General features: G+C 37.6%; 2 long non-coding RNA genes across 8 annotated transcripts in view; both read right to left on the bottom strand.

Annotated features, from left to right (window-relative positions):
- Positions 1-436: 436 nt before the first annotated feature.
- The window catches only part of LOC116261320 (uncharacterized), a 40,950-nt gene continuing 16,868 nt past the window's right edge, over positions 437-24,518 (bottom strand). Inside the window, exons 1-9 of one of the 7 annotated variants that reach the window (XR_004174267.2) lie at positions 23,205-23,335; positions 21,816-21,923; positions 21,660-21,724; positions 18,990-19,124; positions 18,716-18,863; positions 18,490-18,619; positions 18,096-18,358; positions 17,918-18,013; positions 437-688 (exon numbers count right to left, since the gene is read on the bottom strand). This is a non-coding gene — a long non-coding RNA (uncharacterized LOC116261320). Of the gene's footprint in view, positions 689-2,002; positions 2,099-16,422; positions 16,514-17,917; positions 18,359-18,489; positions 18,620-18,715; positions 18,864-18,989; positions 19,125-21,659; positions 21,725-21,815; positions 21,924-23,204; positions 23,336-24,518 lie in introns of those variants that run through there. The other 6 variants (XR_007574192.1, XR_007574194.1, XR_007574191.1 and 3 more) reach the window with 6 other exon arrangements.
- LOC126410356 (uncharacterized) lies at positions 2,311-7,403 on the bottom strand. The gene is made up of 6 exons (XR_007574197.1): positions 7,288-7,403; positions 5,899-6,006; positions 5,743-5,807; positions 3,074-3,208; positions 2,574-2,947; positions 2,311-2,442 (listed from the first exon to the last, which is right to left on the bottom strand). It is a non-coding gene; the product is annotated as an uncharacterized LOC126410356 (long non-coding RNA).

The following is a 24,518-nucleotide window of genomic DNA, read 5'->3' as shown; positions in this document are numbered from 1 at the left end:
CATGCCAATCTGATCACTCAGACAGAAAGGAAGGAGCAGCGAGAATGTATAGTAATACTAGAAAGCTAAACCAAAACAGATATGTACAGTTCTTTACACATAGAAAAGATCCAACACAAACTAGAAACAAGAAAAAAAAAATAGTTCTTTTTCCTTTTTAATGAAGAATACGAATGAAAACAGACTGTTCCTAAAGGCAATTTTAAGTTGTTTTTGTTCTTTTCCAAACAAATCAGTGATAATAAATCATAACTCTAATCCTACGATGAACAAAGGATCAAAATTTCAGCTAAATATGCTCTACATGAAGCATGAAAATCGTAAAACAAATTAAAATTAATGCAATGCTATAAATCAACTCTACAATGCATGCATGAAAGGTTCCTACATAGAGAAAACAGCAATTCTACCTTGGTATTTGGGGAGAAGCTTGACAATTCATCTCCTTTGTTGAACAATCCACAGCGCACAATCCATCTCTTAATGTAGGACGACTCTTGGCTCACGTGGGATGCCCAAAGAAGATGAGCACGTTCAAGTTAACAAATTAAGGACGTGAGAATAGGCTATTCAAGAGGACATGGGCTTCAAGGCTTCATCACCAAGATGAAACGTTGGAAGCTCTGTTTCTTCACAACCTCTTGGTTGAGCTTCATTGGCCAGCAATTTTCCTCAGTATGAAAATACACTGCATACAAAAACGTTGGACACATCCATATGTCATACAAGATACGTGATTAATGGCTCATGTTGGCTTCCATTAATGGCTCATGTTGGCTTCCAGATGAATCTTCAACTTAAAAAATGTCCTTTTTCGTGCACTCGTACATTGAAGCACAGAAAGAAATGATAAAATGCTCCTAATCCCTTTCTTCACAACTTTGGTTGAGCTTTACTAGCTAGAAATTTTCCTCAATATAAGAATAAAATCAAAACTATAAAATTTGACAAAACACTCAGAAAAAGTAGAATTGAAAATCTCTTAAATAGATACAATTAATAAAGTGAGAATTGATTTTGGTTTTCAGAAATTTTGGTACGTGAGAATCAAAACAGGGAATAGCTTAAAAATCTATCAAAAATGACTGGAAGCTCAAAAAATCCTGAAATTTTGTGGGCTTTCTTTGTGAAAAACTGAACATATGTCTAACAAATTATGAACACTCCAAATTATTACAAAATCAAATCTTTGGAAAAGTGATATTCTTAACAGAGGCAACTCATTCAATAAGATTCAAAACTAACGGAAGAATGTATAAGTAAAAGTAACAACAAAATATTCAGGCACATTTAAATTCTACAAAATCAAAGGATCAGATGAAAGCCAAATTTGTCAAAAGTCAAAACATAAGGACGTTAGGAACTTGGAACAATAGAGGTCCACAAAAATTAGAACTATACAATAATCAAATACTGATGTCCATTCAGAACCAAGCATGCCCAAAACACCACAAGCTCAAAAAAAAAAAAATCAAATGGATGGAAAACAAGGCACCTAGATAATTAAGTGCCTTGAAGAAGGTTCCAGGAAAACAGAACATGCAGAGAAGTACACAAAGTCTGAGTTGATGTATGGTAAGGTCATGCATTAAATATGAAATTCACATTATAGAAACAGTCTAAACACGATACCAAGAAATAATGAGGTCAGCAAATTAGATACAGTAACAGATCATTGCAAACCCTTGCAAATGTTGAGCAGATACCATGTTACTATCAAATCAGATAAAACCAACATCCATGATGCTTACAGATGGAAAACAACCAACAACAATGCCAAGAACTGTGTAGCCAACAGATGGAAAATACTCCAAAGACAGATACAGGGTCAGGTTATGCAGTAACAATAATTACAAGAATACAGGCATACACCTTGCAACACAACTAGTGCTTTCATGTGTTTGAGGACAGAGCTAGGCATACACCTTGACAACACGGAAAGCTAAGCACGAACAGAGAAAACAAAAGAAAGAGATGATTGTGATGGTGCAGATGCACGTACCTTGAAGGCCTCATCTGAGCACTATAAAGCAGTGTTTGAAGACAGAGCTAGGCATACACCTTGGCAGCAGGGAGAATATAAAGCATTTATGTGTACCTGTGAATTGTAAAACACACAAATATTGTCTACCAAGAAGAACGGAACAAAATGAGATTTATGATCATCCAAAACACATCACCTTCAGCTCACCGTCTTGGTGCCCCCATATGTTTCTTTTTCTTTTCTTTTCTTTTTTATAAGCACCTTTGAGGTTTGCTTCGAGGAAAATCATTCCATCACCTTCAGCTCAATGGAGAGAAATTTGCCCCCTCCCACTCTTGGTGCTCCCTTTTCTTTCTTCTTTTTCATTTTCGCACTTTGGAGGTTGGTCGGAAGGAATCCCTCTTTTTTCTCCAATCAACATCTCCCCCATGGTAAGTGTTAGGCCAGCAAACTTTGCTCTGTCGACAAGTGTACATGAAGATTAATTCAAAAACTACCTTAAAGGCCTAGTTGCTGTTGCATGTACATACAACAGAAGTAACTGCTGTAACTTTTGCACCTTTGACGGCTAAGTTGTTTCATGGCATACCTCTCGGCCTTACTCCAATCTCTTGGTCATAAGCTGCAACTCAATTCTATGTCTGGACTCGAGCTTCCAGCAAGTGTTTAACCCATTGGAAATGCCGATATCAAACAGTTTCGGTTGCCAGCAACATATGCTTTAAACCACAACAAACATAAAAAGAAAAGGCATTATTTCGTGTTCAGTACATCAACAACACATTGCTAAGGATAACTTCAACCAACTCAACAACCTCCTTTGGTAGTATTAAGTATTTTGTTTTTTCTAGACAAGTCATTGAATGGTGAATGGCATCAGAGGCTCTTGGTTCGCCAACCACAGCAGGCATGGGCAGGCAACCAAGTTCAGAAAACCTTCTAGTTGAAGATCATGGGCCTTTCCTGCAGCAACAACATTTGGATAAGAACATCAAAAAATTCAAGACCAACAACAAATCCAAAAACAAGCTTTCGACGACATTCTAAAATAAGCCTTAGCTGTGTCATTTTCACGCCTAAAGAACTTACATTCTGATATAATTTTGGACCAACCTCAGCCCACCTTCTCCTCCAATGTAGGAAAAACATCTCGGTTATGGGAAGGGGAAGAACTAGATTAAAAGCAATAGCCTCAATCGACGAGGAGAAGGTTGAACAGCCAGCCTTAAATGAGTGACACAACATAAATAGCATCAATGAGAAAAGATTCAATAATATCATATTTTTTCCCCAATGCAGGATATTGTCTTGATTTATGAATAAACAAACACATACTAGTCAAAATATTCATAACATGACACAAGAAGAAAGAAGAAAGAACTGAATAATGACCTGGCTCAAATCTATGAAGGACCCAACTGTCGAAGCAAAGGCATGGGTGGGTAGTTGGTGATGATGAAGAATAATTCCACCCCATTTTGCAAGACCATGTATTTCAATCCAAGACAAATATTAGATGAAAGCAACAACAAAACTCATGCAACTTCAAAGGATATAACTTTTTAAAAATGTCACAGTTCAAAATTGACTGGTTCTTTTGAAAACGGATAAGAGATCTTCCATGACAACATCAACCCTAAGTATGGGTTATGTCATTGAAAAACAGGTTGAAGATATTTTAACGGGTTGAAGACACACAGTTAAGATGGAATAATGGGTCAGGTTCCCAAATGATCTGCCTCTCCTAAAACAGAGGAAAAGATGGACAATTTGTCACATTCAGCATAAGTGGACTAGGTTTGAGGAGTTTCATGACTTCATCTATTCCATGAACGAACTAGTGGTTTGTTAATGAAATGGCAAACACCTTTCAAGACCAAAGGGGATTGGTTAGTTCCTCTTATGCCTAGAAACCTCAAAACATAACAAGAGATGTCAAGTTTTTACTTTGAAATAGTTCAAAATTATGAATTTAACTCATAAGATTGAGTGCTCGTGTTGTGTAAATAATATGTCATTCATTTACCCATAGTACCATACAAGCATTAGGATTCATTTCACATCAATGTCGTCGAACCTCTAGAAGGGATATCTTTCAATTTCCAAAATGTGAACATAAAAGAATCATCCTCGACATCTTAGGTAATCAAAAAGAGGAGCAGATATTGACACCAAATTCGCACATCCATGAAAGATTGTCACATTCAATTCCTGCGAGTTCAGCCTTCATGTCTTTCATCTCTTGGCAGACACTTTTTTTTTTTCTTTCTTTCTTTGGCATTCAGCTTTTTGCCTTTTTGATTTTTTTTCCTTTGATGTTTTTTTTTCAGGCCGACCTTCACCTTTGAGGGAATACATCACCACCTCAAAGGCTACTACGAAGCTCCACCGCTTTGGTGGTTATGTGTAGCTTTGTCACATGTCCAACCCGCTTCATCTTACGAGTTTTCAACGAGCCAAAGGCTCATAAGTCATTATCTTCGCGAAATAGACATAAATAAGCTTTATGCCTATCCGGTACTCTTGATTACCAACTTAGAGGAACAACTACACAAGCCCCGAGCCAATCTCTCAACCCTCATTTTGCTACCTGCCAAGATCTTACAGAGCATTGTGGCTTCTCTCTCAGTATATCTCATGTTAAATCCTTGTAAATGTATGAACACCAGAGTCAATAGCATTTCCTAGTCTTGACTTTCTCAGCTTCATAGGAGTTTTCCTTGCTGTTCAAATCCAGGAATTTTCAGTTTTCCTCTTCCATAGATTGACAACAAAAGCTTGAAATTTTCTCCTACTCAGGAAGATACTAAGAGTAAAGCAAAGACATCATTTTGAGAGAAGACATTTTTAAAATGTTTTTAAACAAAATTAAAAAAAAAATCTTTTAAAATAGTTCTTGACATCAAATGGTATATCACCAGGAGGAATGAACTCTACTCCCTAAAGAGAGGGGTAAATGCAAAACAAACTGGGTAGACTAGGTAGAAGAACGAACTTCACCAATTCTCCCATAAAAGTATGATATTCTACATAAAAGGGTGGTTTAAGGGTGGCGAGTTCTCATATCTGTATAAATGTTAGGTCATCAACTAATTGAAAGTTTTGCAAGAGGTTTAGGTTAAGCTCTTCTCTTTCCATGAAGGAAGCCCAGGATAAACCAGTCCTATGCAGCGGCTTTTGTAAAATCATTAGAGAAATGATAATGACAACTACGGGACTGGGCATTGTTAGACTTTGAATGTAGGGCTGTCTGCAGAAAGCGAAAGTAAAAAAGTGTTCGGAAATAGAATAGAGGCAAACTTTTCGAGTTCTAACAGGTTCATAAATCTGGGTTAAAAAGACATGATATTGTAAAGAGATGGTACCAAAACTAAGGATTTTTTTACTCTACAGAAGTAGAGGAATTTAGAAAACCAAAATGCAGAATTTTTTGAACAACTTTTGTATTTGTTTTGTGTTTTTTTTATTCTGCCCAGTTTCTGTACAAAGTAGAACGGAATTCTCAAAAACAATGTTTCCTAATTAAACTATCAAAGAAAGTAAAAATCACAAAAAATTCAGAAAAGTATAATCACATGCAAGAAGATCAAAACACAAAATGCTTGCACCCAAGATGGAGACACAACACTCAAGCACACAGGGCAAGAATAGTACAAATAAAAGAAAATGTAAAGTACATTAGCAAAGAAATCAAACAATTGTCATTCTATAGAATTTATAGAAAACGAATTTCCTCTTTAAAGAACAAAGCAACTCACTTCTTGTAATGGACCATGAACCTTCATCATATTCCCCCAAAGGTTGCTGTGACAATTAATTGGGGCTGCACTAAGGGGGAACATTTTTTGACAACGAGACAAGTGCAATCCACCAATGAAGAAGGAAAGGAAGAAGAAAAGGAAAAAAAAGCATACCAGACAACGACTGCTAAAGCCTAACTACAACAATGTGCTGCCTCATTGAGCCTTCCCTTTCCACGACAAATTTGACCAGCCATCAGCAAAATAGGTCACAAGTCATAACTGCAAATACAAGAAAAGCTGAATTATAGGAAATATCTAAATATGATCCTCAAATTCTTCCCTAATATCTTCAACATGGCTTGTAGACTCAAAATTGATGATGGTAACATCCCACTCCAAACTTCCGAAAAGATTATTCTTCCGACGTGAAGAACTCCAAACTTTGGAAAAGATAATTCTTTCGGTGCGAGGAGCTGTGTGTTAGTTCTCCTGTTGGGGTCACGTGTTTGATGGTTTAATGCTGTATAACTTTTGTACACTCATTGTATGTCTAGAGTGTAATTCTACCTCAGCTGTATTCGTATGTTTGTGTATAGCTTCAATTTTTGTTCAATAAAATGGTCAAGAAAGGCCCCTACTCCCTGCAGGTTTGCATCGCAAAAGTTTAAAGCAAGGCTTTGGCATGTCTCAACTTGTTTTGGAAAGACAGCAAAGTTTGCTCAGCAAGCTCAGTTTTTTAGCATGGTCAAAACTAACTGAAAATCAGAGGCAGTTCTATATACAATAGGGTTTTGGAACTCTATAAGTTTGCATGCTATGTTAATTCACAGAAATAAAACTTCCATTATGATGCAAATCACCTAAACGGAGGATTCTTATCAGAGTGTTTCTTGCGTTGTTTCTGGATACTTATTTTTGCCCTGTTTTGTGTCAATTGGATGATGTCTTTGATTCAAACAAAGAAACCAACAGTTGCAGAACACAAAACAATGCAAAGTAGAAGATATACATGTTTCAGTGATACATTAAGATTCTAAATTACAGTTGAAGAAGGCTGAAAAAGGATTCACAAGCTTTGACCAAAAAAGGGGGAGGAAGTCATAGACGCTATACACAAGACCCTCGAACCCTCAAGCTTCACACAACACACACACACACAAAGAAAGAGAGAGAGAAAGAGACTTAGATATTGTTCGGGAACGGTAAAATTTTTATTATTTGCAAATACAATTTGAAGCAAAAGCCAATAATGTCATTAATGCTAGGCAATGGACAGGCCCAAATATAACTAAACAGATAAAAGTATTTAGCAACCAACAAAGAAGAACAACAACGCGTGAAAGTCCGATATTCATATAACATTCATGCCGTAAGCAGGTCCTTTTGCAAACTTATGATCCAATTAAACACGTTTTCAAACATGAAGTAGATCTAAAACAACCCTCCCTATGTCGAAAGGGCGAAGAAGACGACTAGGGCTGCGATTTGGGGAAACGCAGACAGGAAACACAGGCTGTTTGGAAATAAAACGCAATAGAAAGAGGCAAGCCTGCGCCTTACCTCGACAGAGATGCGGAAGAGGAGTTGATGCAGACGTGCGATACGAGAATGAGCAGCTGCATGCGGAGCGGAGAGCTTCCGCAAGAGGAAGACGAGCCTTCTCAAGGACAAAAAACAGAAATTATGCTCTAACGGGCAGAAAGTTTGTCCGTGCTCTTGGATTTTAGGAAGAAGGAAAGAGGCGGGTAGGGCTCGATGAACCTCCCCTCTCACCAAACTTTCAAAATCCACCTAAATACTATGTAGCGTTTCAAAAACACACTTTAGTTTTAAATTTCACAACCTTTTTTAAAACTTACGGGCGTAACAGGGAGACTCGCCATCGAGGACGGGGGTGTTGGGGCAAAACTATAAATATTTTTTATAGATCCAATCCAAATGCAAATGGATATTTATTTATACTTAATCCGAGGATATTTATGTATATATGAATTCAAATTTAGATCCGAATCAGCTATTATTTCTTAAATCGACATTTGATTTGATTTCTTAGTTAGGTATTAATTTTTTTTTTGGTACTTCAATTTTTTCAAAATGGTCCGATCAAATCAAATATATTGACATCCCTATGATTAATTTTTCAATGAAGTTGATAGACACAAGGCCAAACCTTGGTTCCTGTCTTAGAACCAAGGTCCTTCTTGCAGAGAAAACCTTTTTTTTACCTTTTTTTGGTCCGTCCACCCAAACATAAAAACTATGTTTTTAAAACTCATTAAAAAAATCATTTTTACAAGTCCAAGTTTTCTAAAAAATCATTTTGTCAATGAATTGTCCAGACGCTCCCTAAAGCTTTTAGGTTTCAGGGTCTTGTTTTTCAAATTGGAGCTTGGTCGATTATAATTTACAAAAATTACTGAATAAATTAATTTACTGAGGCTTGTATCCGATTGATATTATTTGTTCTCAGAATCATTAAAGTATGCTACTGATCATCTATGCAAATGACACTATCTATGACTCAAAAGACACGCACATAGATGTCCTCTTTCGTTCTTTTAAAGGTCGAACAGGATGGACCTGGTCTTAAACTTTTAAAGACGGTTGCTTCAAGTTTCTGCTGGCTTGAGAATATTTGCTCAAAGAGTCCGAACTTCCTTTCATATGTTGAGAGAGAGGGGGAGAAGAAAGGTAGACCGGATAGTTGGATTGCTCTGTTGGCAACTAAGACGGAAAAGTAAAGGGGTTTTGGTAAAGAAACAATACAAAGGCCAGCATCATTATGCCATCCTGCCTCTGGCCAGCTCCTCTCTCTCTCTCTCTATCTCTCTCGCTGATGTTCTTCCTCTCAACCGTAGTCAAAATTTCCAAGCATCATGACTTCGAAATTCCAGTATGCATCTCAGTTTCTGGAAAATTCAACAATCACGTTCTGCTTGTGGCCGTTGGGTTTGACAGTAGGAAGTTGAGTCAATGTTAAGAGAAAGGGAAGAATTGCTGGAGAAACTGAATTTGGGGCTTCATAGTACCAGAGATTCCGAATTCCAGCCATCAAGTATGTTATTGGAGAGTAAGAAGATGATTGAGAAGCTGGAGAGGGAAATTCAGATGGCTAAAGCATCCAAGGATGGAGTCATTAACAAAGCTGCTTGAGGAAACAAAGATGTCTCTTGAAGAAACTAAGCTTCAAATATCTTCTCTATGGGAGATGATTCAAGCGATGGAGGCATCGGTCTGGCAAACAGCGATGATCTTGAAGACACTCATAGAAGTGTCAAGAAGGGCAAGATTGGTCTTCATGACATGGGTGAAACCATTGAATTACTCAAGTTGGAGTTATAAAATGCGCAAAAAGATCTTGCACTCGCACGAGATGGAGAGGAGTTGGCCATTTCAAACATGGAGGATCTTGCAGAAGAAGCAAGCTCGCGGTGTGATGAGATTCATTCGTGAGGAAAGCGGAAGAGAAGAGCAAGCAGGCTCTGGACGATCTAGCAATTGTAGTCAAAGAAGTCACGATGGAAGCTAATCAAGTGAAGGACGAACTTCCGTCAGCTCAAGCAGAATTGGAGAACTTAAAAGGCTGACGCAGAGCGGTACAAGAGAAACGCTAGCAGCACAGATGATGTTCTTCAGTTAGAATTAGAGAAAGCAAGCAAGGAAATTGAACGATTGAAAGAGACCGCTAAAAGAGCTATGTCAGATGCAGAGGATGTTGTTATAATTGGAATGAGAAGGAAATCGGGTTGATCAACTGCATTAAGACATCAAAAGAGGGGAATGTGATCAAGTAAGAGTTGAACAATGAATTAAGGATTTATCTAGGGAATCGGAATTTGAGAGGGCATCGGTTGATGAACATAAAAGTTGCACCTTAAGAAAGGCAAGATTGGTCTTCCTGCCTTCAATCATAAACAATGGCTACCAAAGGGAAGACCATTCGTATGAACTACATGCATCCCTTGCTCTCTATCTCTCTCTCACAAGAATCTAATGTCAACACAGCACCTACTGAAACTGAATGCAGGGGCCATGTGCTCGAAGCCAGTGGAGCTGCTGCTGATAGAGGAGGTGGATGTACCTCCCCTCAGCCATGGGAGGTCTAAGTCAAGATCATCAGCCTTCTCGACTCTCCCAGTCAGGATATTTTCCTACCCCTTCTCATCTCTCTGATATTTTACCCTACTATGCACTTGTCATACACAGAAGTGCTAAGAAAAGGGAGGGACGAAGAATGAAGAAATCAAATTCATCATCTTAATCCAACATTTAAAGAAAACAATCAAACTAGCGGTGAGCTGATCACCACTATAGATGGAAGACGGTGAGCAAAATCACCGGTATAGATTCCGTGGCACATGTATACCGGTGAACGCATCACCGCTATAGAATGTTATACGGGCGATTATTATCACCGGCGAAGGCTTCTCTAGCGGTGCTCTTTTCCATCGCTAGAGAATTATACAGGCGACAATAATCACCGCTGGAATTCTATACCGGTGAACGCGCCACCGGTTTAGCCAATAATACCGGCGACAACAACGCTGTCCCTACCCACACCCTCAATCTATCCATTGGCATTTTTTGCAGCAGTGCTTGGCCTTCTATGTCTATTTTCCATGAACTAATAAAATTTATATTTTTCAATTTCTGGAAAGTTACGGAATTTCAGAAGTCCATTTGATTTGGAAATTTAAATTAATATAAGTTAAAAAATCAAATTAATTTATGCAGTTAAATTTAACTATAATCAGCGTTAGGATAAATCAAAACCGATACATCCCACAACTCTATTTTTGAAACCGATTAGATCCATTTCTAGACTACTCATTGTTTGTTAACATTTAAGTGGGGGTTGCTGGTTTCAAAGTTTTCGACTTTATCTGATTTACTTTTAATCTTTTAGTGACATCGTTTTTGTTTGAGTTTTGCAGAAAAATCAAAATCAAGAAGAGCTAACGATTCTGGATCTACACCAAATATTGCTGCTCAAATAGTTACCTTCTGGGGCATGCTCTGTACCATGACCAGCTTATGGTCACACGCGAGGATCTACATTTTTTGGTTTAGATCAAGACAAATAAATGATCAAAAATAGCAGACCTTGGAAATTAGAATGTAAATGAGTTCTATTTATACAAACTATGCATGCGCATGGTTTCACTTTTCACAACATGAGCAAATAGAAAATATGAATACTAACGTAGATTAGCATAGGCTGTCCATCAACAAGATTGGCTGGCACTCAATCCAATACACACACACACACATTTTTCAGTTTATCAAAAAGATTGGCTGTTCATCAATGCATGTAGAATAAAAGGAGCAGGGATCAGCTAAAATAGATCGTGCACCATTTTTCAGAAACAATATTTTGGAAATCAACACCTTAAGTTATTTCTCGAAAATGTCAGCCATGCCAATCTGATCACTCAGACAGAAAGGAAGGAGCAGAGAGAATGTATGGTACATTCCTCAATTTTTGTCAGTTACATTTGCTAAAATAAATAGGGGACCCCAAGACAGCAAACCATCCTACGGCGGCCCAGAAATTACAAACAGAACCACCTATACTTGAAAGCTAAACCAAAACAGATATGTACAATTATTTACACATAAAAAAGATCCAACACAAACTAGAAACAAGAAAAAAAAAACAATTCTTTTTCCATTTTGATGAAGAATACGAATGAAAACAGTCTGTTCCTAAAGGCAATTTTAAGTTTTTCTTGTTCTTTTTCAAACAAATCAGTGATAATAAATCATAACTCTAATCCTACGATGAACAAAGGATAAAAAATTCAGCTAAATATGCTATAGATGAAGAATGAAAATGGCAAAACAAACTAAAATTAATGCAATTCTATAAATCAACACTTCTCTACAATGCATGCATGAAAGGTTCCTGCATAGAGAAGACAGCAATTCTACCTTGGTATTTGGGGAGAAGCTTGACAATTCATCTCCTTTGTTGAACAATCCGCCGCTGACAATCCATCTCTTAATGTAGGACGACTCTTGGCTAACGTGGGATGCCCAAAGAAGATGAGCATGTTCAAGTTAAGAAATTATGGACGTGAGAATAGGCTATTCAAGAGGACATGGGCTTCAAGGCTTCACCAAGATGAGATGTTGGAGGCATTCAAGAGTTCAAGACCTCACCTAACAAACCCAAGCCCGTATGTACCCCTAACCCACAAAGCAAGAAAAAAACAAGCAAACAAACAAAAGAAAAGGCTCATTGGAGAATATATAAAAGCTGGCATAAATCAGAAATATAAAAAAAAAAAAATCTTTACCATCAACTGCTTTGCCAACATCCCTAGAAGATAAACCAAATACTTCTATCCAAGTCTTTGAGAACAGTGCACATGCTAATATCATAAAAGCAATAAAGAAAAGAGCACGGAATGGATTGGCTGCCATATCTGCCAGGCTGCAATACATCTTCAAGTTATCAGATTTGTAGACAAATTATGTAATGAGAAGAGGAGAAAAAGCATAATATTGCTTGGAAAAAAATAGGTAAAACAGCACCAAGATACATCATTTAAATGCAAGGAAATGAATAAGAAAAATAATCACCTCGATGGTGCTGTAAGTAGTAAGAAATACCACCAAGAGGAATAAACTGGCCACCTACATATTCAGATACCTTCCGTATTCCTGGAAATTTCAACGGTACCTCCAGCAAAGCAACTGCAACAGGAATAATACACAGGAAGAAATGATAAAATGGTCCTAATCCATTTCTTCACAACCTCTTGGTTGAGCTTCATTGCCAGCAATTTTCCTCAGTAGTATGAAAATACAGTACAGAAATGTCGGACACATCCATATGTCATACAAGATACATGATTAATGGCCCAGGTTGGCTTCCAGATGAATCTTCAACTTAAAAAGCGTCCTTTTTCATGCACTCGTACATTGAAGCAGAGAAAGAAATGATACTTCACCACTTTTCATGTTTGGTTGAGCTTCCTTAGCTAGAAACTTTCCTCAATATAAAAATGAGATAACAACTATAAAATTTGACAAAACACTCAGAAAAAGTAGAATTGAAAATCTCTTTGATAGAAAGAATTAAAAAAGTGAGAATTGATTTTGTTTTTCAGAATTTTGGTTCGTGAGAATAAAAAACAGGGAATAGCTTAAAAATCTATCAAAAATGAAACGAAGTTGAAAAACTCCCAAAATTTTGTGGGCTTACTTTCACACATCACCAAGAATGAAATCCAAATTCAATTTTATCGCACAAGGCATACATTGATACGTCCCACCACTAGAATTAGAAAAAAAAGGTAAGCTTGAACAGAGAAAACAGAAGAAAGAGATCATTGTGATGGTGCTGGTATCTTGAAGACCACATCTAGGCTCTATATAGGCATACAGCTTGCAATACAACTAGTGCTTTCAAGTGTTTGAGGACAGTGCTAGGCAAACACCTTGGCAACAAGGAAAGCTAAGCACGAACAGAGAAAACAAAAGAAAGAGATGATTGTGATGGTGCAGATGCACGTACCTTGAAGGCCTCATCTGGGCACCGTGTTTGAAGACAGAGCTAGGCATACACCATGGCATCAGGGAGAATATAAAGCATTTTGCCAACTAGAGCACTATTACGTGATTACGTGTATGTGTGAATTGTAGAACACACAAATATTGTCTACCAAGAAGAACAGAACAAAATGAGAATATGATCTTCCAAAACAATAATATTGAAAAGAGGACTAGGCTTCCACCCTTGGATGGACCCTTTAGGAGGTGGAAGGTTCAATATCAGCTAAGCGTGAAAGAGTACACCTAGAATCGAAGGATAGGATGGAAAGGGAACCCATTCAAATAAGTGTTTTCAGCAACCACATGATGAACATTTTCTTTTCAGATTGGCAACAAACTCAGGCAGGAGATATTGGAATTCGTAACTACTTAGTGCAAGATTTATCAATCCAATATGAAGACCCGCCCATATGCATCTGTTTTGCCACTAGGGGCGGTTGAAAATTGCTTAAGAATCCCCTTTTGCTAGGTGATCAATCCCTGAAAAGGCAGGTGAAAATTTATTGCAACTTGGCTGCTTACAACTGAATCCATCATTTTTGGGAGCTTCATTCTCCAAAATCTCCGAACCTACAAATGCAACATCAGGATTTCCATGACTAAATTGGAAAGAAGAAGCTGCAATTGCAGATGATATGTGCGTCCCAAGGCTCAAAGATAGCCCTTGCCCTTGCACAACAGTTACATCTGCCCTTGTCCACTTTGCAAGATTTGCAACTGTGTCCCCATACCCACCTCACGGCTCAGTGCTGAGATTCAAAGTGTCACAGGCCAAATCATTACCACCATTTATTTGTTCTCAGATGCCCAACATATTAGTAACTGCTGGTCGCATAAACAATTCCTTCCTACCATCCCTCCACGTATTCAAAATGCTTTCCTCAAGGCGAGGTGCAAGATCTAGCAGGTTTGTTTGTATATGTACTGGCAGTTGAATAGTTAATATACATCATGTGCCCAGGAAGTGCCGAACCTAGGAAGCGATTCTGACTACCATCCTTCAAATACAAGGTAGGCGTAACATCACTTTGAATACTAGAACCAGAGAAATATGTAGCCATGACCATCTTCTCTAATTTAACTGTGGAAGGTTCAATATCAGCTAAGCGTGAAAGAGTACACCTAGAATCGAAGGATAGGATGGAAAGGGAACCCATTCAAATAAGTGTTTTCAGCAACCACATGATTCCTGCTTCCTCCAACTTAATTCCTATTCTTAGCATCATGGAATCACTTTGTGATCATGATGCTTCACACCAGAAGGACATGAGGCATAGTGTGTGTCACTCGCCCTTGTGATATTTGTCCATCCTTTCGCCGCTCACCAATTGGGCCATAAATCCATTGAGGAATATTAGACTGTATGAATTTGGATAGCATCTCTTAGTGATGATGACTATTATGTACGATTTCCTCCTGATTTTCAGAAGTGTTTTCAGCAACCACATGATTCCTGCTTCCTCCAACTTAATTCCTATTCTTAGCATCATGGAATCACTTTGTGATCATGATGCTTCACACCAGAAGGACATGAGGCATAGTGTGTGTCACTCGCCCTTGTGATATTTGTCCATCCTTTCGCCGCTCACCAATTGGGCCATAAATCCATTGAGGAATATTAGACTGTATGAATTTGGATAGCATCTCTTAGTGATGATGACTATTATGTACGATTTCCTCCTGATTTTCAGTTTTGTCAAAAAATACCCAAGAAAAAACCTCACCATTTAAAACCAGTTAACGATCTTTCTGGCTTGGATGGGGAACTAAGTGACATATCCCATCTACCTTACCAAGTTTGAATCAGATGCACCTTAAGTTACTTCTCGAAAATGTCAGCCATGCCAATCTGATCACTCAGACAGAAAGGAAGGAGCAGAGAGAATGTATAGTAATACTAGAAAGCTAAACCAAAACAGATATGTACAGTTCTTTACACATAGAAAAGATCCAACACAAACTAGAAACAAGAAAAAAAAAACAATTCTTTTTCCTTTTTGATGAAGAATACGAATGAAAACAGACTGTTCCTAAAGGCAATTTTAAGTTTTTTTTGTTCTTTTCCAAACAAATCAGTGATAATAAATCATAACTCTAATCCTACGATGAACAAAGGATCAAAATTTCAGCTAAATATGCTCTACATGAAGCATGAAAATCGCAAAACAAATTAAAATTAATGCAATGCTATAAATCAACTCTACAATGCATGCATGAAAGGTTCCTACATAGAGAAAACAGCAATTCTACCTTGGTATTTGGGGAGAAGCTTGACAATTCATCTCCTTTGTTGAACAATCCACAGCGCACAATCCATCTCTTAATGTAGGACGACTCTTGGCTCACGTGGGATGCCCAAAGAAGATGAGCACGTTCAAGTTAACAAATTAAGGACGTGAGAATAGGCTATTCAAGAGGACATGGGCTTCAAGGCTTCATCACCAAGATGAAACGTTGGAAGCTCTGGAAGAAGTTTCAAAGGAAGGGAATGGATCTCATTGTCCCCTTTTGGAGAGATTTTATAGACCTCTACCTGAACATTTGATTTCTTCTAATCTACAAAACACTAGTATGAAGCTCAAAAACAAATCTTGCTAGACGAAAGTCTTAAGGTGATCACAACACACGAACACTGGCCTAGGGGAAATATGTGAGTGTCATTTCAACAGAGGACAAGCAATTCCCATGTTGGACATGAGACGTTCACGTTGAAGGCAGTCAAGAGTTCAAGACCTCACCTAACAAACCCAAGCCTGTATGTACCCCTAACCCCAGTGCGTATGGCAGGAAAAGAAACACACAAAGCAAGAAAAAAACAAGCAAACAAACAAAAGAAAAGGCTCATTGGAGAACATATAAAAGCTGGCATAAATCAGAAATATCAAAAAAAAAAAATCTTTACCATCAACTGCTTTGCCAACATCCCTAGAAGATAAGCCAAATACTTCTATCCAAGTCTTTGAGAACAGTGCACATGCTAATAGCATAAAAACAATAAAGAAAAGAGCAAGGAATGGATTGGCTGCCATATCTGCCAGGCTGCAATGCATCTTCAAGTTATTAGATTTGCAGACAAATTATGTAATGAGAAGAGGAGAAAAAGAATAATCGCCTCGATGGTGCTGTACGTAGTAAGAAATACCACCAAGAGGAATAAACTGGACATCTACATATTCAGATTCCTTCCGTTTCCCAAGAAATTTCAACGGTACCTCCAGCGAAGCAACTGCAACAGGAACAATACACAGGAAGAAATGATAAAATGCTCCAAATCCATTTCTTCACAACCTCTTGGTTGAGCTTCATTGGCCAGCAATTTTCCTCAGTATGAAAATACACTACATACAAAAACGTTGGACACATCCATATGTCATACAAGATACATGATTAATGGCTCATGTTGGCTTCCAGATGAATCTTCAACTTAAAAAATGTCCTTTCTCATGCACTCGTACATTGAAGCACAGAAAGAAATGATAAAATGCTCCTAATCCCTTTCTTCACAACTTTGGTTGAGCTTTACTAGCTAGAAATTTTCCTCAATATAAGAATAAAATCAAAACTATAAAATTTGACAAAACACTCAGAAAAAGTAGAATTGAAAATCTCTTAAATAGATACAATTAATAAAGTGAGAATTGATTTTGGTTTTCAGAAATTTTGGTACGTGAGAATCAAAAACAGGGAATAGCTTAAAAATCTATCAAAAATGACTGGAAGCTCAAAAAATCCTGAAATTTTGTGGGCTTTCTTTGTGAAAAACTGAACATATGTCTAACAAATTATGAACACTCCAAATTATTACAAAATCAAATCTTTGGAAAAGTGATATTCTTAACAGAGGCAACTCATTCAATAAGATTCAAAACTAACGGAAGAATGTATAAGTAAAAGTAACAACAAAATATTCAGGCACATTTAAATTCTACAAAATCAAAGGATCAGATGAAAGCCAAATTTGTCAAAAGTCAAAACATAAGGACGTTAGGAACTTGGAACAATAGAGGTCCACAAAAATTAGAACTATACAATAATCAAATACTGATGTCCATTCAGAACCAAGCATGCCCAAAACACCACAAGCTCAAAAAAAAAAAAATCAAATGGATGGAAAACAAGGCACCTAGATAATTAAGTGCCTTGAAGAAGGTTCCAGGAAAACAGAACATGCAGAGAAGTACACAAAGTCTGAGTTGATGTATGGTAAGGTCATGCATTAAATATGAAATTCACATTATAGAAACAGTCTAAACACGATACCAAGAAATAATGAGGTCAGCAAATTAGATACAGTAACAGATCATTGCAAACCCTTGCAAATGTTGAGCAGATACCATGTTACTATCAAATCAGATAAAACCAACATCCATGATGCTTACAGATGGAAAACAACCAACAACAATGCCAAGAACTGTGTAGCCAACAGATGGAAAATACTCCAAAGACAGATACAGGGTCAGGTTATGCAGTAACAATAATTACAAGAATACAGGCATACACCTTGCAACACAACTAGTGCTTTCATGTGTTTGAGGACAGAGCTAGGCATACACCTTGACAACACGGAAAGCTAAGCACGAACAGAGAAAACAAAAGAAAGAGATGATTGTGATGGTGCAGATGCACGTACCTTGAAGGCCTCATCTGAGCACTATAAAGCAGTGTTTGAAGACAGAGCTAGGCATACACCTTGGCAGCAGGGAGAATATAAAGCATTTATGTGTACCTGTGAATTGTAAAACACACAAATATTGTCTACCAAGAAGAACGGAACAAAATGAGATTTATGATCATCCAAAACACATCACCTTCAGCTCACCGTCTTGGTGCCCCCATATGTTTCTTTTTCTTTTCTTTTCTTTTTTTATAAGCACCTTTGAGGTTTGCTTCGAGGAAAATCATTCCATCACCTTCAGCTCAATGGAGAGAAATTTGCCCCCTCCCACTCTTGGTGCTCCCTTTTCTTTCTTCTTTTTCATTTTCGCACTTTGGAGGTTGGTCGGAAGGAATCCCTCTTTTTTCTCCAATCAACATCTCCCCCATGGTAAGTGTTAGGCCAGCAAACTTTGCTCTGTCGACAAGTGTACATGAAGATTAATTCAAAAACTACCTTAAAGGCCTAGTTGCTGTTGCATGTACATACAACAGAAGTAACTGCTGTAACTTTTGCACCTTTGACGGCTAAGTTGTTTCATGGCATACCTCTCGGCCTTACTCCAATCTCTTGGTCATAAGCTGCAACTCAATTCTATGTCTGGACTCGAGCTTCCAGCAAGTGTTTAACCCATTGGAAATGCCGATATCAAACAGTTTCGGTTGCCAGCAACATATGCTTTAAACCACAACAAACATAAAAAGAAAAGGCATTATTTCGTGTTCAGTACATCAACAACACATTGCTAAGGATAACTTCAACCAACTCAACAACCTCCTTTGGTAGTATTAAGTATTTTGTTTTTTCTAGACAAGTCATTGAATGGTGAATGGCATCAGAGGCTCTTGGTTCGCCAACCACAGCAGGCATGGGCAGGCAACCAAGTTCAGAAAACCTTCTAGTTGAAGATCATGGGCCTTTCCTGCAGCAACAACATTTGGATAAGAACATCAAAAAATTCAAGACCAACAACAAATCCAAAAACAAGCTTTCGACGACATTCTAAAATAAGCCTTAGCTGTGTCATTTTCACGCCTAAAGAACTTACATTCTGATATAATTTTGGACCAACCTCAGCCCACCTTCTCCTCCAATGTAGGAAAAACATCTCGGTTATGGGAAGGGGAAGAACTAGATTAAAAGCAATAGCCTCAATCGACGAGGAGAAGGTTGAACAGCCAGCCTTAAATGAGTGACACAACATAAATAGCATCAATGAGAAAAGATTCAATAATATCATATTTTTTCCCCAATGCAGGATATTGTCTTGATTTATGAATAAACAAACACATACTAGTCAAAATATTCATAACATGACACAAGAAGAAAGAAGAAAGAACTGAATAATGACCTGGCTCAAATCTATGAAGGACCCAACTGTCGAAGCAAAGGCATGGGTGGGTAGTTGGTGATGATGAAGAATAATTCCACCCCATTTTGCAAGACCATGTATTTCAATCCAAGACAAATATTAGATGAAAGCAACAACAAAACTCATGCAACTTCAAAGGATATAACTTTTTAAAAATGTCACAGTTCAAAATTGACTGGTTCTTTTGAAAACGGATAAGAGATCTTCCATGACAACATCAACCCTAAGTATGGGTTATGTCATTGAAAAACAGGTTGAAGATATTTTAACGGGTTGAAGACACACAGTTAAGATGGAATAATGGGTCAGGTTCCCAAATGATCTGCCTCTCCTAAAACAGAGGAAAAGATGGACAATTTGTCACATTCAGCATAAGTGGACTAGGTTTGAGGAGTTTCATGACTTCATCTATTCCATGAACGAACTAGTGGTTTGTTAATGAAATGGCAAACACCTTTCAAGACCAAAGGGGATTGGTTAGTTCCTCTTATGCCTAGAAACCTCAAAACATAACAAGAGATGTCAAGTTTTTACTTTGAAATAGTTCAAAATTATGAATTTAACTCATAAGATTGAGTGCTCGTGTTGTGTAAATAATATGTCATTCATTTACCCATAGTACCATACAAGCATTAGGATTCATTTCACATCAATGTCGTCGAACCTCTAGAAGGGATATCTTTCAATTTCCAAAATGTGAACATAAAAGAATCATCCTCGACATCTTAGGTAATCAAAAAGAGGAGCAGATATTGACACCAAATTCGCACATCCATGAAAGATTGTCACATTCAATTCCTGCGAGTTCAGCCTTCATGTCTTTCATCTCTTGGCAGACACTTTTTTTTTTTTCTTTCTTTCTTTGGCATTCAGCTTTTTGCCTTTTTGATTTTTTTTCCTTTGATGTTTTTTTTTCAGGCCGACCTTCACCTTTGAGGGAATACATCACCACCTCAAAGGCTACTACGAAGCTCCACCGCTTTGGTGGTTATGTGTAGCTTTGTCACATGTCCAACCCGCTTCATCTTACGAGTTTTCAACGAGCCAAAGGCTCATAAGTCATTATCTTCGCGAAATAGACATAAATAAGCTTTATGCCTATCCGGTACTCTTGATTACCAACTTAGAGGAACAACTACACAAGCCCCGAGCCAATCTCTCAACCCTCATTTTGCTACCTGCCAAGATCTTACAGAGCATTGTGGCTTCTCTCTCAGTATATCTCATGTTAAATCCTTGTAAATGTATGAACACCAGAGTCAATAGCATTTCCTAGTCTTGACTTTCTCAGCTTCATAGGAGTTTTCCTTGCTGTTCAAATCCAGGAATTTTCAGTTTTCCTCTTCCATAGATTGACAACAAAAGCTTGAAATTTTCTCCTACTCAGGAAGATACTAAGAGTAAAGCAAAGACATCATTTTGAGAGAAGACATTTTTAAAATGTTTTTAAACAAAATTAAAAAAAAAATCTTTTAAAATAGTTCTTGACATCAAATGGTATATCACCAGGAGGAATGAACTCTACTCCCTAAAGAGAGGGGTAAATGCAAAACAAACTGGGTAGACTAGGTAGAAGAACGAACTTCACCAATTCTCCCATAAAAGTATGATATTCTACATAAAAGGGTGGTTTAAGGGTGGCGAGTTCTCATATCTGTATAAATGTTAGGTCATCAACTAATTGAAAGTTTTGCAAGAGGTTTAGGTTAAGCTCTTCTCTTTCCATGAAGGAAGCCCAGGATAAACCAGTCCTATGCAGCGGCTTTTGTAAAATCATTAGAGAAATGATAATGACAACTACGGGACTGGGCATTGTTAGACTTTGAATGTAGGGCTGTCTGCAGAAAGCGAAAGTAAAAAAGTGTTCGGAAATAGAATAGAGGCAAACTTTTCGAGTTCTAACAGGTTCATAAATCTGGGTTAAAAAGACATGATATTGTAAAGAGATGGTACCAAAACTAAGGATTTTTTTACTCTACAGAAGTAGAGGAATTTAGAAAACCAAAATGCAGAATTTTTTGAACAACTTTTGTATTTGTTTTGTGTTTTTTTTATTCTGCCCAGTTTCTGTACAAAGTAGAACGGAATTCTCAAAAACAATGTTTCCTAATTAAACTATCAAAGAAAGTAAAAATCACAAAAAATTCAGAAAAGTATAATCACATGCAAGAAGATCAAAACACAAAATGCTTGCACCCAAGATGGAGACACAACACTCAAGCACACAGGGCAAGAATAGTACAAATAAAAGAAAATGTAAAGTACATTAGCAAAGAAATCAAACAATTGTCATTCTATAGAATTTATAGAAAACGAATTTCCTCTTTAAAGAACAAAGCAACTCACTTCTTGTAATGGACCATGAACCTTCATCATATTCCCCCAAAGGTTGCTGTGACAATTAATTGGGGCTGCACTAAGGGGGAACATTTTTTGACAACAAGACAAGTGCAATCCACCAATGAAGAAGGAAAGGAAGAAGAAAAGGAAAAAAAAGCATACCAGACAACGACTGCTAAAGCCTAACTACAACAATGTGCTGCCTCATTGAGCCTTCCCTTTCCACGACAAATTTGACCAGCCATCAGCAAAATAGGTCACAAGTCATAACTGCAAATACAAGAAAAGCTGAATTATAGGAAATATCTAAATATGATCCTCAAATTCTTCCCTAATATCTTCAACATGGCTTGTAGACTCAAAATTGATGATGGTAACATCCCACTCCAAACTTCCGAAAAGATTATTCTTCCGACGTGAAGAACTCCAAACTTTGGAAAAGATAATTCTTTCGGTGCGAGGAGCTGTGTGTTAGTTCTCCTGTTGGGGTCACGTGTTTGATGGTTTAATGCTGTATAACTTTTGTACACTCATTGTATGTCTAGAGTGTAATTCTACCTCAGCTGTATTCGTATGTTTGTGTATAGCTTCAATTTTTGTTCAATAAAATGGTCAAGAAAGGCCCCTACTCCCTGCAGGTTTGCATCGCAAAAGTTTAAAGCAAGGCTTTGGCATGTCTCAACTTGTTTTGGAAAGACAGCAAAGTTTGCTCAGCAAGCTCAGTTTTTTAGCATGGTCAAAACTAACTGAAAATCAGAGGCAGTTCTATATACAATAGGGTTTTGGAACTCTATAAGTTTGCATGCTATGTTAATTCACAGAAATAAAACTTCCATTATGATGCAAATCACCTAAACGGAGGATTCTTATCAGAGTGTTTCTTGCGTTGTTTCTGGATACTTATTTTTGCCCTGTTTTGTGTCAATTGGATGATGTCTTTGATTCAAACAAAGAAACCAACAGTTGCAGAACACAAAACAATGCAAAGTAGAAGATATACATGTTTCAGTGATACATTAAGATTCTAAATTACAGTTGAAGAAGGCTGAAAAAGGATTCACAAGCTTTGACCAAAAAAGGGGGAGGAAGTCATAGACGCTATACACAAGACCCTCGAACCCTCAAGCTTCACACAACACACACACACACAAAGAAAGAGAGAGAGAAAGAGACTTAGATATTGTTCGGGAACGGTAAAATTTTTATTATTTGCAAATACAATTTGAAGCAAAAGCCAATAATGTCATTAATGCTAGGCAATGGACAGGCCCAAATATAACTAAACAGATAAAAGTATTTAGCAACCAACAAAGAAGAACAACAACGCGTGAAAGTCCGATATTCATATAACATTCATGCCGTAAGCAGGTCCTTTTGCAAACTTATGATCCAATTAAACACGTTTTCAAACATGAAGTAGATCTAAAACAACCCTCCCTATGTCGAAAGGGCGAAGAAGACGACTAGGGCTGCGATTTGGGGAAACGCAGACAGGAAACACAGGCTGTTTGGAAATAAAACGCAATAGAAAGAGGCAAGCCTGCGCCTTACCTCGACAGAGATGCGGAAGAGGAGTTGATGCAGACGTGCGATACGAGAATGAGCAGCTGCATGCGGAGCGGAGAGCTTCCGCAAGAGGAAGACGAGCCTTCTCAAGGACAAAAAACAGAAATTATGCTCTAACGGGCAGAAAGTTTGTCCGTGCTCTTGGATTTTAGGAAGAAGGAAAGAGGCGGGTAGGGCTCGATGAACCTCCCCTCTCACCAAACTTTCAAAATCCACCTAAATACTATGTAGCGTTTCAAAAACACACTTTAGTTTTAAATTTCACAACCTTTTTTAAAACTTACGGGCGTAACAGGGAGACTCGCCATCGAGGACGGGGGTGTTGGGGCAAAACTATAAATATTTTTTATAGATCCAATCCAAATGCAAATGGATATTTATTTATACTTAATCCGAGGATATTTATGTATATATGAATTCAAATTTAGATCCGAATCAGCTATTATTTCTTAAATCGACATTTGATTTGATTTCTTAGTTAGGTATTAATTTTTTTTTTGGTACTTCAATTTTTTCAAAATGGTCCGATCAAATCAAATATATTGACATCCCTATGATTAATTTTTCAATGAAGTTGATAGACACAAGGCCAAACCTTGGTTCCTGTCTTAGAACCAAGGTCCTTCTTGCAGAGAAAACCTTTTTTTTACCTTTTTTTGGTCCGTCCACCCAAACATAAAAACTATGTTTTTAAAACTCATTAAAAAATCATTTTTACAAGTCCAAGTTTTCTAAAAAATCATTTTGTCAATGAATTGTCCAGACGCTCCCTAAAGCTTTTAGGTTTCAGGGTCTTGTTTTTCAAATTGGAGCTTGGTCGATTATAATTTACAAAAATTACTGAATAAATTAATTTACTGAGGCTTGTATCCGATTGATATTATTTGTTCTCAGAATCATTAAAGTATGCTACTGATCATCTATGCAAATGACACTATCTATGACTCAAAAGACACGCACATAGATGTCCTCTTTCGTTCTTTTAAAGGTCGAACAGGATGGACCTGGTCTTAAACTTTTAAAGACGGTTGCTTCAAGTTTCTGCTGGCTTGAGAATATTTGCTCAAAGAGTCCGAACTTCCTTTCATATGTTGAGAGAGAGGGGGAGAAGAAAGGTAGACCGGATAGTTGGATTGCTCTGTTGGCAACTAAGACGGAAAAGTAAAGGGGTTTTGGTAAAGAAACAATACAAAGGCCAGCATCATTATGCCATCCTGCCTCTGGCCAGCTCCTCTCTCTCTCTCTCTATCTCTCTCGCTGATGTTCTTCCTCTCAACCGTAGTCAAAATTTCCAAGCAT

This window comes from Nymphaea colorata, chromosome 9 (assembly GCF_008831285.2).
Source record: "Nymphaea colorata isolate Beijing-Zhang1983 chromosome 9, ASM883128v2, whole genome shotgun sequence".
NCBI classification, from domain to species: Eukaryota; Viridiplantae; Streptophyta; class Magnoliopsida; order Nymphaeales; family Nymphaeaceae; genus Nymphaea; species Nymphaea colorata.
Note: the sequence above shows the minus strand (reverse complement) of the source record. Positions and strands in the feature narration are given on the sequence as shown.